Here is a 16,105-nt window from a genome sequence, read left to right as displayed (position 1 = left end):
CAAGCTTCATGAGAGATGTTCAGATCCCGCTAGACACCACAACGCCTACGGATGTCTAGGCTGAAGGTGGGTTTGAATGTCTTATAGGGCCGATAGAGCACCAACAGTAAGTGCAGATTAATTGGCACGCTATCTTTTGAAGAGAAACAATACTTTGTTTCACACAAGATGAAAAAGCAGAAAAACAACTGATAATCATCCGCCCATGTAAAATCAAGCAGAAGTTTTTCAAAACATTTCAAGAGGCATCTTGGTGAGTTACAGTCTGTTAAACATGCCAATATACTGTGAAAAACAAATTGAAGGCCACCTGCAATTTTCCGACATCACAAAAACTTTGATCAACACTTTCCATATATACTCGTGATGGAGATGGAAAATAATAAACAACAACATTGCAAGATTAATGCATTTCTTCCAAGACAACAGACAGGAACTGATTCCTCGTAAAATAATAAACATGTATTTTGATTTTTTCCATGCATTTTACCCATATCATTACACACAATCATTACACACTTATACTTGATATGGTGTTCAGCTCACTGTGTGCAGACTGAGCACGACCCGATAATTCAGAACCTCTGCCTGAGAAAGGATTGTAGCCTATCCCGCGAGTCAAAAAGAAGCTTTCTTATCATCTCGTGCACCCTGTACTCTATGTGCAATGCACTCATCATAGAGACAAGCTTGCCTTCACCCAAACTGTTCAGATATTGTCATTGGAAGATTCTGATGATCGCATACAGTGGCTGTGCACCTATAAGAACGCTGGTCTGACCTCAGGATGTCTATCCAGTTTAGTCGTGGAGGAGATTTGTGTGCCGATCTGTGCAATGTACGTAGGCTCAATCGCGTGCTTCACTGAAGACGCAGATGCTGCCCTGTCTTGAAAGAGATCGAGGGTATAGATCTAGACCAATTTCAGCAGGTTACACTAAATCATCACTTGCTGGCAGAGAGTCTTAACCGGATCATGCAGGTGATATTACCCGCTGCCAGCGTACCCTGATTCACACATTGGATGCAAACCGGATGGCGGCCATTAGTGGAAACAACCAATATTTGGGCATGGGGGCACAACTCTTGGCCAGGCCCAAGTGTTAAGGAGTATCGAGCATAAAGAAGACAATTAGAGTAAATAGTAGTTCCACTCCTATTTAGGTGATACGCTTTTAGCGTATCACCTATTGTGTTTGTCAAAATCTTCCTTTCTTTCTTTTTAGGTGATACGCTATCAGCGTATCACCTATTGTGATTGTCAAAATCTCTCTTTATTTCTTTTTAGGTGATCCGAGAATCCTCTCGGATCACCTTCTGTATCTGTACTGATTCTTTGTTCTTCTTCTTCTTCTTCTTCTTCTTCTTTATTTCTCCGCAAAAGTTGTGTAGAGACTAGCTCAGAAAGTGCATTGCCTATGAATGTCAAACTTATACCATATGTGTATCATGTCCCAAAGACGACATGTCAAGTAAAATCGTAGTGATCAGTCGACCGTGACGTCACTATGACGTCATTATATGAAAACACATTTTCAATCATATCTCATTAATGGAGTGGAATTTCTCAATGAAATTTACGTCACATAAATTTCAATTCAAGGGAATTCTACCCATATTTTCAGAATTCCTCGCATCGTAAAGACGTGCGCGTACGCGCGCGTTGAAATATTTGTATGCTCCAATCAAGCTCAAATTTTTTTTGTATACGTTTCAGACCATTTGGAGCATTTTTTGAAAAATTGAAAAAATTGGACGGACGCGTACGCGCGCGCACATATACGCACGTACAGCTCATATGCAACAGAAATTTCCCGATTTTTTACATTTATCGGATGTCTGAAAAGTCAAGGAATATTTCTAGCAAGTTTCAAGTCAATCCGACTCAATATGACGTCATACGGGACTGTCAAAGTTGAAATTCCGCGCGCGCGTCAATGGCGATATACAGTACAACAATGCCCCAAAACCGCCAATTTTAAATCCGATTTTACTCGTCAGGATGGACGGTGACCCCCAATTTTCTTTACATATTCTGAAAGCTGATGAGTTGTACATGTCAGTTTATGGGTTGGCGATACTGAAAAAGTGATTCAAAGATATCAAATTTCTTAATAAAGTAAAAAAAGTAAATTTTCAAAATGACGTCATCAATTTTCAAGTTTACTTGGGCGTATCTCACTTATCCTTTGCCAATTTTCACCCAGATTTCAGTATGTTGTAGCTTATTAAATGTTCTTTCATTAATGTAATTACAACATTTTGATTGGATGGCGGCATCACCTCGTAAAAATGGATTAAATGTAATCTTGTCAAATTTGACCAGTTTACGTGTTATCTCTATGGGAGAGCAGTTTTTCTGGCAGTGAAAATTGACATGACTATCTTTTTCGAGCATTAGCTCACTTATGCTTCGGTGAATTTTTCCCAGATTTTAGTATGTTGTAGCTGAGACTTTGGGCTATCGCTAATGTGCCCTCCATTTTTTCATACGAGGCCGGCATCACGTCGAAAAACTTGGTTGAAAATGGCACGTGGCTTCGATGCAGCGTCATTTTGCTTAATACACAGGGCCTATGGAGCATGAAATAGGTCATTGCATAGCGCATCCGACTCGTAATCCTAAGGTCCCTGGTTCGAGCCTCACCCTTGCCAATATTTTTTTTTTCAAACTCTTTTTTTCTTCTTTTTCTTTATTTAGTCTTAATCTCCCTTCCTATTTTTATCTTTTTCTGATTTTTTAATGCTTCTCCTTCAAATTTCTATAAAATAACATAATTTTTTCTTTATTTTTCTTTCTTTCTACTACATTCTGTGCAATAGATGAAGAACAACAATGGTTATCAATCCCATATTTTGCACATGTTTAGTTCATGTCACCTACATTATTTCATAAAATAACAACTTCTTGATCAGACACCATCTTGGGTATGTAAATTAGGGTCAAAGGTCATAAATGTTTCATCCTGTATCTTGGTGAATACATGTCCTATCTTTCCAATATTTTGCACACACAAAGATCACGTTATCAGGATCATTTCACAAAATAACCATTTCTTTCTCAGATGCCATCTTGGCTGTGCAAAGTGGGGTCAATGGTCAAATATACTTTATTCTGTATCTTCGTTATAGTGTATACGGAATATGGTACCAAAGATGGCAAACCCGACTCCCTTTTTTTTAAATGAGAATCCAAACATCACACGGCCAATGTCCATAACCACAGATGAACCTTTACGGTCATGCCTATTGGGATCAGGACTCAAATCATTGACTTTCGAAGAGATCGGATCACCTAATTTGTCAGTGTTGACAAATTCCGAGTCTAGTTAGGTGATCCGAGAATCCTCTCGGATCACCTTCTGTATCTGTACTGATTCTTTGTTCTTCTTCTTCTTCTTCTTCTTCTTCTTTATTTCTCCGCAAAAGTTGTGTAGAGATAAGCTCAGAAAGTGCATTGCCTATGAATGTCAAACTTATACCATATGTGTATCATGTCCCAAAGACGACATGTCAAGTAAAATCGTAGTGATCAGTCGACCGTGACGTCACTATGACGTCATTATATGAAAACACATTTTCAATCATATCTCATTAATGGAGTGGAATTTCTCAATGAAATTTACGTCACATAAATTTCAATTCAAGGGAATTCTACCCATATTTTCAGAATTCCTCGCATCGTAAAGACGTGCGCGTACGCGCGCGTTGAAATATTTGTATGCTCCAATCAAGCTCAAATTTTTTTTGCATACGTTTCAGACCATTTGGAGCATTTTTTGAAAAATTGAAAAAATTGGACGGACGCGTACGCGCGCGCACATATACGCACGTACAGCTCATATGCAACAGAAATTTCCCGATTTTTTACATTTATCGGATGTCTGAAAAGTCAAGGAATATTTCTAGCAAGTTTCAAGTCAATCCGACTCAATATGACGTCATACGGGACTGTCAAAGTTGAAATTCCGCGCGCGCGTCAATGGCGATATACAGTACAACAATGCCCCAAAACCGCCAATTTTAAATCCGATTTTACTCGTCAGGATGGACGGTGACCCCCCATTTTCTTTACATATTCTGAAAGCTGATGAGTTGTACATGTCAGTTTATGGGTTGGCGATACTGAAAAAGTCATTCAAAGATATCAAATTTCTTAATAAAGTTAAAAAAGTAAATTTTCAAAATGACGTCATCAAATTTCAAGTTCATTCAAGCATATCTCACTTTTTCTTTAATTGATTTACGTCCAAATTTCAATATGTTGTAGCTTATTAAATGGTCTTTCAGATATATAATAACAACAATTTGATTGGATGACGGCATCACCTCGTAAAAATGGATTTAAAGTAATCTTGTCAAATTTGACCAGTTTACGTGTTATCTCTATGGGAGTGCAGTTTTTCTGGAAATGAAAACTGACATGACTATCTTTATCGAGCACTAGCTCACTTATGCTTCGGTGAATTTCTCCCATATTTTAGTATGTTGTAGCTGAGACTTTGGGCTATCGATAATGTGCCCTTCGTTTTTTCATACGGAGTCGGCATCATGCCCAAAAACTTGGTTGAAATTAAAGCTTATCTTCCATGTATTTTCATATTCCTTTCTTTCTGCAACTTTCTTTGCAATAACTCAAGAAAAACAAGCTCTATCAGCCCAATATTTTGCACATGTTTAGTTTATGTCACGTACATTATTTCATAAAATAACAACTACTTGATCGGGCACCTTCTTGGGTATGTAAATTAGGGTCAAAGGTCAAAAATGTTTCATCCTGTATCTTGGTTAATACATGTCTTATCTTTCCCATATTTTGCATACGTAAAGACCATGTTACAAGAATCATTTCACAAAATAACCACTTTTTGCTCAGACGCCATCTTGTCTGTGCAAAGTAGGGTCAAAGGTCATATGTACTTCTTTCTTTATCTTTATTATGACGTGTTATCTCTATGGGAGGGAATTTTTCTAGATGTGAAAATTGACATGATTGTCTTTATCGACGACTAGCTCAATTACCCTTCGGTGAATTTCTTCCAGATGTTAGTATGTTGTAGCCAATGTAATACTCTTTAAGTTTTGTTAATCAAAGTTTTAATCGGATGATGTCTTCACCACGTGAAAATGGATATAATGTAACCTTGTCAAATTTAACCAGTTTACGTGTTATCTCTATGGGAGGGAATTTTTCTGGAAATGAAAATTGACATGACTTTCTTTATCGAGCACTACCTCACTTACTCTTCTGTAAATTTCTCCCAGATTTTAATATGATGTAGCTGAGACTTTGGGCTATCATCAGTGATTCTTCATTTTTTCATACGATGCCGAGATCACGTAAAAACTTGGTTGACATCAAACTTATATTCGATGTATTGAGATATTTCTTTCTCTCTGCAACTTTCTTTGCAATAACTCAAGAAAAACAGCCCCTATCATCCCCATATTTGGCACATGTTTAGTTTATGTCACGTACATTATTTCATAAAATAACAACTACTTGATCAGACACCATCTTGGGTATGTAAATTAGGGTCAAAGGTCATAAATGTTTTAACCTGTATCTTGGTGAATACATGTCCTATCTTTCCCATATTTTACACACGCAAAGGCCATGTTACAAGAATCATTTCACAAAATAACCACTTTTTGGTCAGATGCCATCTTGGCTGTGCAAAGTTGGGTCAATGGTCAAATATACTTCATTCTGTATCTTCTTTATAGTGTATACCGAATTTGGTAACAGAGATAGCAGACCTAACTCTCTTTTCTAAATGAGAATCCAAATATCACACGTCCAATGTCTCTAAACACAGATGAAACCTATATGGTCATGCCTATTGCGATCAGGACTCGAATCATTGATTAAAAAAAATCGGATCACCTAATTTGTCAGTCTTGACAAATTCCAAGTCTAGTTATTCTTCTTTCTTTCTGGACAATTTTGTGTCATCAATATCTCAAGAATGACATTACGGAATAACATGACATTTTCAGGGAACATGTCTCATGACAATATCTAGCCACAATAAGGTTTTCATGACAGTAACATATCTATGACGTCGTCTAGGCGCCATTTTGTGATTTTTGGACCATGTTACATGATCGATCATAACTTCATAACTAAAGGTCATTTCTGTATCATTTTTTGTGGACATAAAGTTCAGGTCACGTTCTATCTTACTTCTTTTGATGCTAATTACCTAGGACATCATTAAGTGCGCGTAAGCGCGCGTCAAAATTTTAAAAGGCTCAAAACAACTTTCCAATGGGAAATCTCGAAGTTTCAGACAATTTTATGCGTTTCAAACAATTTTGCGCGTGCGCGTCCGTCCGCGCATTTTCGCGCGCACAGCGCGTCAGCAACATGAAAATACACTTTTTTTGACAGATTTGGATTCCTGATACTTTGAGCAACAATATCCATTGATTTCTAATCGATTCCTACAAATAACAAAGCAATGCACTTGCGTCAAAGTTCAAATTTCGCCTGCGCGTCTATGTGCAAATATAGTGAAAAAACATGTCTTTGTTTATTTCGCCATAGCTCTTTAAAACGTCAGGTGACCCTATGTTTTTATTGCATATTACAAAAGCATATAAATTGGACTTGACGTTTCAAGTATCATTATTTCCATAATTACATTATGACGTCATCATATCGTCATCTGAAATCAAAAAAGTGGAATTAATTTTTTTGAGGTACTGTTTCTGACATTCATTTGCTCGTATCTCTGTTGTTTAAGCTCAATATTATCCCAAATTCAGATATGTTGTACTTTGAACATTTGCCTTTCAAGTCCATGTCATGGTTTTGAAATTTGATGACGTCATCATGCTTTAAATTGTGTTTAAAGGTAAAGACGCAAAATCGGACAAGTTTACGTGTATTGTCTATGGGAGGTGATTTTTTTAGAAACCATGCATTGACTTGACAACGTTTAAGCACCTTTATCTCAGCTGATTTTGCTTCATTTCCTCTGAAACTTATTTATGTTGTAGATGTGACAATAAGCTGCAGTAATCATGCATTTTATTCTTTGAAATCTCCTCATGAGGTTGACAATTTTGCAATTTAAAACTGAAAATGAGAATGGAATGCGGACCAAACGATTCGTGATTCATCTTTCACGTACATAAGCTTACGTTCCTCTAATTTTCTCGTCGAGACGTATGGCCGAGTGGTTAGAGGCGTCGTCTTAGAAACGTGAGGTTGCACACGTACGGGTTCGATCCTCACAAGAGCACGAAAGAAAATAATAATTTTTTTTTAACTTTTTTTCTTCAATGGAGTACTACACCTTCGTCCATGTAGAAATCACGTTTGCATGTAAACACACCTATACGCACACACTCACACAGTATACCTTTGTTTTGCGTTGGAGACTGCATTACTTCGTCTGCTGCAAAATTATAGTTTTGCAGGTTGGGCTTTTCAAACTGATACAGTATACTGTAACAAAATGAAATTTGTTCATATCAATTCAGTAACACAATGTAGTCGTGGTTACTTTGTGCTGATTTATACATGTAACAAGCTATACATTGTAAAAAAGGTATTCAGTCTTCTGTATTGATGATTATTTGTCAATTAGTGGTTTTTGTGGAGTTTCAGATAGTGATAAAAAGTATGGATGATAAGTGCAGCGATAATTCCTATAGTTAGTTCAAAGCTGTGTTACAGATGTTTGATACATACATTTAGCATTGTGTGTGTGTATATACGTGTGTATACAGGTTGGCCATATGACACATTCTAGACAATTACTCTTAATTGATTAGCAAACGTGATCAGCTATGGAACTGAATATGGTACTAATGTATGATGTTAATGATTCTAATTAAACTGTGACGAGTTTAAAGGGATAGCGTAACTGTGTGTAAAAATAAGGCAATTATAAGGATATTTTAGGGCAATTTGATAACCATGCCTATAATAATTTCATACAGGTACTAATGCCTCCCTCATATTCATGTGATAGATCGTCATGTCAATAGCAAACTGACAACGTATGATGAATGTGTTATATATTGAACAACTGTCTTTCAAGTCCATAACGTTCCCCATATTTTCCCGTCGAGACGTGTCGCCGAGTGGTTAAAGGCGACGTCTCAGAGACGTGAGGTTGCGGGTTCGAACCTCACAAGATCACGAAACAAAATACTTAGCTACTTTACTGTTTTTTTTTCTTCAATTTTGTATTACATATTCGTCCATGTAGAAATCACGTTCGTATATAAACGCACCTATACACACACACAGACACACACACACGCCATATCCCTCTTTTTTGTGTGTTGGAGACCACATTGCTTCGACTGCAGCAAAATTTTGCAGGTTGACTTTGTCAAACCGATCATAGTATGTAATGACGACGACTGAGGTGTTGTACTTTGAACAATTTTCTTTCAAGACCATGTCATTGTTTTGTAATTTGATGACGTCATTACACTGAAAATTGTGATTAAAGGCAAGGTATCAAAACCAGCCGATTATAGGTTTTATGTCTGCGGGACGTATTTTTCCCAAGTTGCCAGAAATGGTATAGCGACCTCAGTCGTTACAAGGCCGCTTTTCCGTCTAGCAATGCAATAGATGTTCACACGGCCGCGTTAGTTGAGTGGGCATTGACTTTCCCCCCGTTATATCTATACATTGTTGTTGTTTTTCTGTCTTACCATTTCCGTGGATGACCCGTGGCCGAGTGGTTACAGAAACGGTTTCGCATGCACGCTCAATATAACTTCAAGGTGCCTATATCACATTCTTTTCTTTGTCGATCACAGATGACTGTCATCTGATGACCACAAGCGTATCACCTAACTCGTCCTCAATGTGACGAGTTTTCATGTCTCGTTATTCTTCTTTCTTTCTGGCACATTTTGTGTCGTGAATATCTCAACATTGACATGACGGAATAACATGACATTTTCAGTCAACATGTCTCATGACAATATCTAGCCACAATAAGGTTTTCATGACAGTAACATATCTATGACGTCATCTAGGCGCCATTTTGTGATTTTCGGACCATGTTACATGATCGATCATAACTTCATAACTAAAGGTCATTTCTGTATCATTTTCGTTGGACATAAAGTTCAGGTCACGCTCTATCTTACTTTTTAATGCTAATTACCTAGGACATCATTACGCGCGCATTAGCGCGCGTCAAAGTTTTTAAATGCTTAAAACGACTTCCCAATGGGAAATCTCGAAGTTTCAGACAATTTTAAGCGTTCCGCGCGTTCGCGTCCGTCCGCGCATTCCCGCGCGCAGTGCGCGTAAGCAACATGAAAATGCACATTTTTTGACAGATTTGGATTCCTGATACATTAAGTAACAATATCCATTGATTTTCGATCAATTTCGACCTAAAACAAAGGAATGCGCTGGCGTCAAAGTTGAAATTTCGTGTGCGCGTCTATGTGGAAATATAGCGAAAAACATGTCTTTGTTTATGTCGCCATAGCTCTTTAAAACGTCAGGTGACCCTATGTTTTTATCGCATATTACAAAAGCATATGAATTGAAAATAACGTTTCAAGTATCAATATTTCCCTAAATACATTATGACGTCATCATATCATCATCTGAAATCAAAAAAGTGGAATTAATTTTTTTGAGGTACTCTTTCTGACATTCATTTGCTCGTATCTCTGTTGTTTAAGCTCAATATTATCCCAAATTCAGATATGTTGTACTTTGAACATTTGCCTTTCAAGTCCAAGTCATGGTTTTGAAATTTGATGACGTCATCATACCTTAAATTGTGATTAAAGGTAAAGATGCAAAACCGGACAAGTTTACGTGTTATGTCTATGGGAGGTGATTTTTTTTAAAACCATGCATTGACTTGACAACGTTTAAGCACCTTTATCTCAGCTGATTTTGCTTCATTTCCTCTGAAACTTAAGTATGTTGTAGCTGAGACAATAACCTTCAGTAATCATTCATTTTATTTTTTGAAATCTCATCATCAGGTTGACAATTTTGCAGTTTAAAACTGAAAATGAGAATGGAATGTGGACAAAACGATTCCCGATTCAGCTTTCACATACATAAGTTTACGTTCCTCATATTTTCTCGCCGAGACGTATGGCCGAGTGGTTAAAGGCGACGTCTCAGAGACGTGAGGTTGCGGGTTCGAACCCCACAAGATCACGAAAGAAAATACTTAGCTATTTTACTTTTTTTTCTTCAATTTTGTATTACATGTTCGTCCATGTAGAAATCACGTTCGTATATAAACGCACCTACACACACACACAGACACACACACACGCCATATCCCTCTTTTTTGTGTTGGAGACCACGTTGCTTCGACTGCTGCAAATTTTGCAGGTTGACTTTGTCAAACCGATCATAGTATGTAATGACGACGACGGAGATGTTGTACTTTGAACAATTGTCTTTCAAGACCATGTCATTGTTTTGTACTTTGATGACGTCATCACACTGAATATTGTGATTAAAGGCAAGGTATGAAAACCAGCCGATTATAGGTTTTATGTCTACGGCGCGTATTTTTCCCAAGTTCCCAGAAATGGCATAGCGACATCAGTCGTTACAAGGCCGCATTTCCGTCTAGCAATGCAATACATGTTCACGCGGCCACGATTGTTGAGTGGGCATTAACTTTTTCCCCCTGTAATATCTATACATTTCTTTTTTGCCTTACCATTTCCGTGGATGTCCCGTGGCCGAGTGGTTAGAGAAACGGTTTTGCATGCACGTTCAATATAACTTCAAGGTGCCTATATCACATTCTTTTCTTTGTCGATCACAGATGACCGACATCTGATGACCCCAAGCGTATCACCTAACTCGTCAGCGTGACGAGTTTCATATCTCGTTGGAATTGAGGTTCCTAAACAGGTCATTGAAAAAATGCCCAAAAGTGCCTGACGTAATGACCCAAACTTAATTGGATGACAATAGCAAGTTGCAAGACACAGGGTTGCTTCATGTGGAATGCATGTTATGCCTCACAGTATGTCGCTTTCCAGATGGTCCATGACGTCACTGTATGCTTCAGGACCATGAGTCATTCACCGGAACCATACAGCCCACGAGCTTGACACTGACCAACACAGGCCCGCCAGCTCGAAACTAGGTAGCATTGCCCATGAGCTTGACACTTAGGCAAACCAGGCCCATAAGAGTCCGACACATGGGGGGAGGGGGAGGTCCACAAAGACCTCAACTGAATGGATTAAGCTTTCTGATGTAATACATATATTAATCTCGTGGGCCTTGTTTTCCTCGAGTGTCGAGCTCGCGGACCGCACAGCTTGTGGGCCTATTATATTTGATGTCGAGCTCATTGACCTTGTTCATCTAGTGTTTAGGTCACGGGATGTATGACTCGTGGGCTGCGTAACTCATGGGCTGTACGACTCGGGTTGTTTGACTCGTGACGTACATCTGATCTGATGAGGTGGGCCTGTTGTTTTCTGGTTAGCATCTGTCACCCTTTCATCCAGTTCAAGGGACTTTGCCATATGCCTGTTCACAAACTATTAAGCATCAACCCAAAATATGGTACTCCCCTCCCCACCTTCCATGTTTAAGCGTACAAATTTTGTCCAGTGCAAATTGGATAATGTTGCACATAATTTCATGCAAGCTAGTCTGCATAACTAACCCAAACATAAATATTATATCTGAGGTCACTGCCATCACTGAAGACACGTAAGCTTCATTTCTGAAGTAATTGACCGCTCACATTCCTGAGACTTGTTACTATGAACCAATGCTTTGTGGAATGTGGATACATACTTTGATTATAACGTCAAGGCGTGATTTGTACATGATTAAACATTTAGGATTAAACCATTGAAGCCAAACATCAATATTTGCAATCCTACACAAATTTTTAGTGATATTCTAAAAGTCTGACCTCACATTGTCCTTAGAGGTCTAAGTTGGATATACACAGGGTAATGACCAATGTTCTGTGGAATGAGAAGACACTTCTTGTAGTATAAATGCTAATAGCATAATGCATGATTGCACACCAGGTATACAGTTAACCACTGAATATACATCAAATATCAATATTTTGATATTTTGAGGTCATTGACCTGTCACAGTCCTCAGAGGTCAAAGGCAGAGACGTGTAAATAATTTCCCTTGATCTGAGGAATAGGAAAACGATTCAGTTGTAACACAAATGAATTTTTAGGACATCGTTATGTTTATCATTAACAAATTGCACCAAATATCAAAATTCTGATAATTTGAGGTCATTGACCTCTGGAGATCATTAGAAGTCAAAGGTAGAAACCTGTCAAGGATCTATGGAACATGAAGACAATTCCACTGTAACAAAAATGAGTTTTTAGTACATCATTACCATATTTAACATTAATCAATGATGCAAAATATCATTTTTTATCAAATTTTGAGGTCATTGACCTCTGGAGGTCATCAGAGGTCAAAGGTAGAAACCTGTCAGGGTTCTATGGAACATGAATACAATTCCACTGTAACAAAAATGAGTTTTTAGTACATCATTACCATATTTAACATTAATCAATGACGCAAAATATCAATTTTTATCAAATTTTGAGGTCATTGACCTTTGGAGGTCATCAGAGGTCAATTCAGACTTACCTCCCGATCTTAAAATGAATCTTATAACATGTACTAACACTGGTGAAAGTTTCATGCTTTAGTCAAATTTTGCACTATTTTTCGGCTTATCTGTTCTACTATTGTAAATAGATCTGTGTCATGATTTTCTAGTATCTAGAAAGATGTAACGTTAATGTTAGAACTCTCATTCTTTTTTTAAGCACCCATTCTCATTCACGGATTCCAGCACTGGAACTACTAGTAGGCCTAGGCACTAATAGAATTAGAAATGCGCATTCCACAGCGCAATGCGAATGTAGGCCCCTAGGCCCTGCCTGGCTATAAAACGGAGGGAATTTTTGCTACGTTGTGTATAGATAGTTTCTAGGCCCACCTAGTTAGAGAGTTTCTAATTTTTATTTCTTTTCGTAGGCCTAACATGTTAGATTTATTCTACATCTGAACTTTTGCAGTGTTGGTCTGACTGGCTGGGACCAAGAATGAATACAAACAAAATATAGAAAGCACCACTGTCTGCTTATTTGCCGGGGCATAGGCCTACCGGTAATTTGTTATTGTTAAGGTACCGTATCGTCCGTAGTGAAACAATGAAATAAAATCTTAGGAGACAAAATACATTTGTAACAATAAACATCCGAACTTTCACATGAGTTATTATTTATTAAGACTAAAATTTGAGATCTGCATTCCGTTTTTTCTAGTGGGCTAGATCACGAAACTGTTTATCTAACTTTAACATGTTCGGCCTAACGTTAGACAGCTTGATCCTACGTAGTATAGGCCTAACTACATTAGGACCTACTTGCATATTACAAGTCATTTATGTAGGCTACATTGAACAAATAACAAAGGTCATTGTTCTATCTCAAATTCAGGGTTCTCTAACAATAACATGTTAGAGTCAGTCACATTAGGGGGGTAATACCCCCAGTATTCGGTCATTTATTAAAGGGTGTGTCTTAACAGTTCTGATTGAGGTTAACTATACAAAGCCCAGTCGCTGTAGGTAGCGACTGCACAGCGTACAGTACTTACAGCGTCTGGTCGGGCTAGATTGAGGCGAGGATTTAGCTTTTAACGTTTTGCGAGATATTTACACAGACCACTCTATGTATGACTAGCGCTTCTATGAGATGTCAAAGAGCATGCAATTGTAAGGAGTAGGCCCCTATCAAAAGTTTATTTGAAGACAATCGGTTTTGAAATGGCCGAGATTTCCAAAAACAAGGAGAAACAAAGAGATTAAAAAAAGGCGTGGCCTTCGTTTTTCTTGTCATCACTTTTTTGGATATCTCAGCCGTTTGAAAACCAATTTTCATCAAATAAACGTTGAATCCTTCTTAAAATTACGTGCTGTTTCATATTTCATAAGCGGTTTCTCATTATCTCACTTTATGAATATGAATCTTATAAACGTGAATCCCCACCTCGACCATAGGGCCACTGTATTGGCAACAGCAAGGTCCTACAGTCCTTAAGCTTTTCTGCAATATTTTATGAACTAAAATAATTACATACATCATATCTACAGCAACGTATGTGAAATATATCAAATTTCTTTAATCTCAATTTTCATATTGTTAATATCTCAATCCCAAAAGATATCATTTTGAAAATCCCCCAGAATACGGTCACCGCGATCAGAATTCGGTCACGAGATATGCTTCAGTAGGGTCTAACATTAGGCCCTACCATTGTATTAATGATATTACGGTTTCATACTCTTATAGAGTCTTAATAGCCTGGAATTACCAACGTTGCAAAAATGATAATGTAGACAGGGGGTCTATGCATTATACGCCAGTTAATGTGAATGAACGACATAGAAAGAGATATAAGAGGAAAATAGTACCGATTATTGCTTTTCTAAACACATAGTAGTCATTAAAAAACCGAAAGATTCGCTCCAGGCTTACCTTTCGCTTTGCACTTCTTATCACACATCCTCGAGGCCTCATCCCCATGCCAAAGCTGTCCGTGCCCGGCGCCCCATCTACCCAGCCGGCCAACCACAAATACATGAGGGGCCTCGACGCGCATCGCGCAGTTGATGTACTGTAGGCCGGCTGTGCGTGCAGCACACATACATTATGTATCACCGCGCGCTGCATATAGAATTCCATGACTAACGCGAAATTAAATAGTCCCAAGAAAAATCATAATTTTGACATATTGCTTCTCTGAATTACTGAATGAAACAATCGCTTTATTTTGTACTTTTTATTATCTTGTTACTTTCTAATTGCAATTAGATTCGCAAGCATTGTGGCCCTGTTTATTAATATCCGAATATTCGACCAGAGAATTTGCGGGGTCGCAATAACCCCGTCTTTTCTGGTCACCAGTGAATCGATCGAAAATTTATCAGACGAAACAACCCCGAAAGGGGTCAAATTATTTTGACCCCGCAAAATCCAACCCCGCAATTTTTAGAGTGCACACACACGGAACTCTTTTTTTTTCACGGCCGAGTGCGAAGAATTGGTCGCTATTACAGTAGCCCCTTTTACACTTTCACGGATTGCATCACGGATGCAATCCGTGGTCTTTTGATTTGTCTTAGTTTGTTTTGCTTTGTTTATGTTGTTATGTTCCCGCAAAATGAGATTTTGCAACAAAGAAGTATGCCTTTATGATGTCGACAAGCAGATGCGTATGTAATCTGCTGTAGATTTTCTGGTGTGCTTGTTACATATTACTTAGCTCTGGAAGCATGTCGTCCAAAAATGATGAAGTATCAAAAGAAAAAGCGAATGCAATGTGTCAACTTTTTGGGGATATCCGCGTAAACACCGCGAAGGGACCCAGTTGCATCCGTGCTCTTCCTTGATATCTGTGTTAGCTCCGTATCGTTTCCGCTGTGGTCCGCGTTCATTCCTTGTCTGTCCGTGTAGGCACCGTACTTGTCTTGTAGCTTCCGTACTTGTCCGTGTAGACAACCAGTTGGGACCGTATTCACACCGGCATTGAAAGGAAAATCGATATTTTGCATGCCGGAACACCACGGATGACGATCCGTGGTCATCCGTGAAGCAATCCGTGAAAGTGTAAAAAGGGGCTTGTGATGATATTAAAAGATGGTAGCTACGACGAGTTGTAAGGAAACTTAACTGTTATTGATATGATATTGTTTGGCATCAGGTGGTGAGATTTTGTCCGACTTCCAAACGGGAACTAGACTAACATTCTAATACTTATTTCAGCTGGTCGTCGTTCTTTGTCAAACTCCGTTAACTTCTGTCATTTTTGTTGCTGTAGAATACATTGATATTTGTGTTCTTTGACACACAATTGAATCAAATCTTTGTATTTTAACACCGGGTTTACCTTTTTATTCTGTTGCGGCATTTACTTCAACTGGTCGTCGGCCTTCGGGATGGTTGTAATATAATTGCTAAAATCTATGTCGTCCTGTAATACTTTAGAGCTGGAGGAGAGATTCTGTCCAGCTTTCAAACGGGAATTCGACTGCAGAACTTGTTTCAGCTGTCCTTTTCCGGC

Source organism: Diadema antillarum, unplaced genomic scaffold, assembly GCF_040938485.1.
Source record: "Diadema antillarum isolate AM-2024a unplaced genomic scaffold, OU_Dant_1.0 seq00000667_RagTag, whole genome shotgun sequence".
Lineage (NCBI taxonomy): Eukaryota > Metazoa > Echinodermata > Echinoidea > Diadematoida > Diadematidae > Diadema > Diadema antillarum.
The sequence above is the reverse complement of the archived record's forward strand: the minus strand, read 5'-3'. Positions refer to the sequence as shown.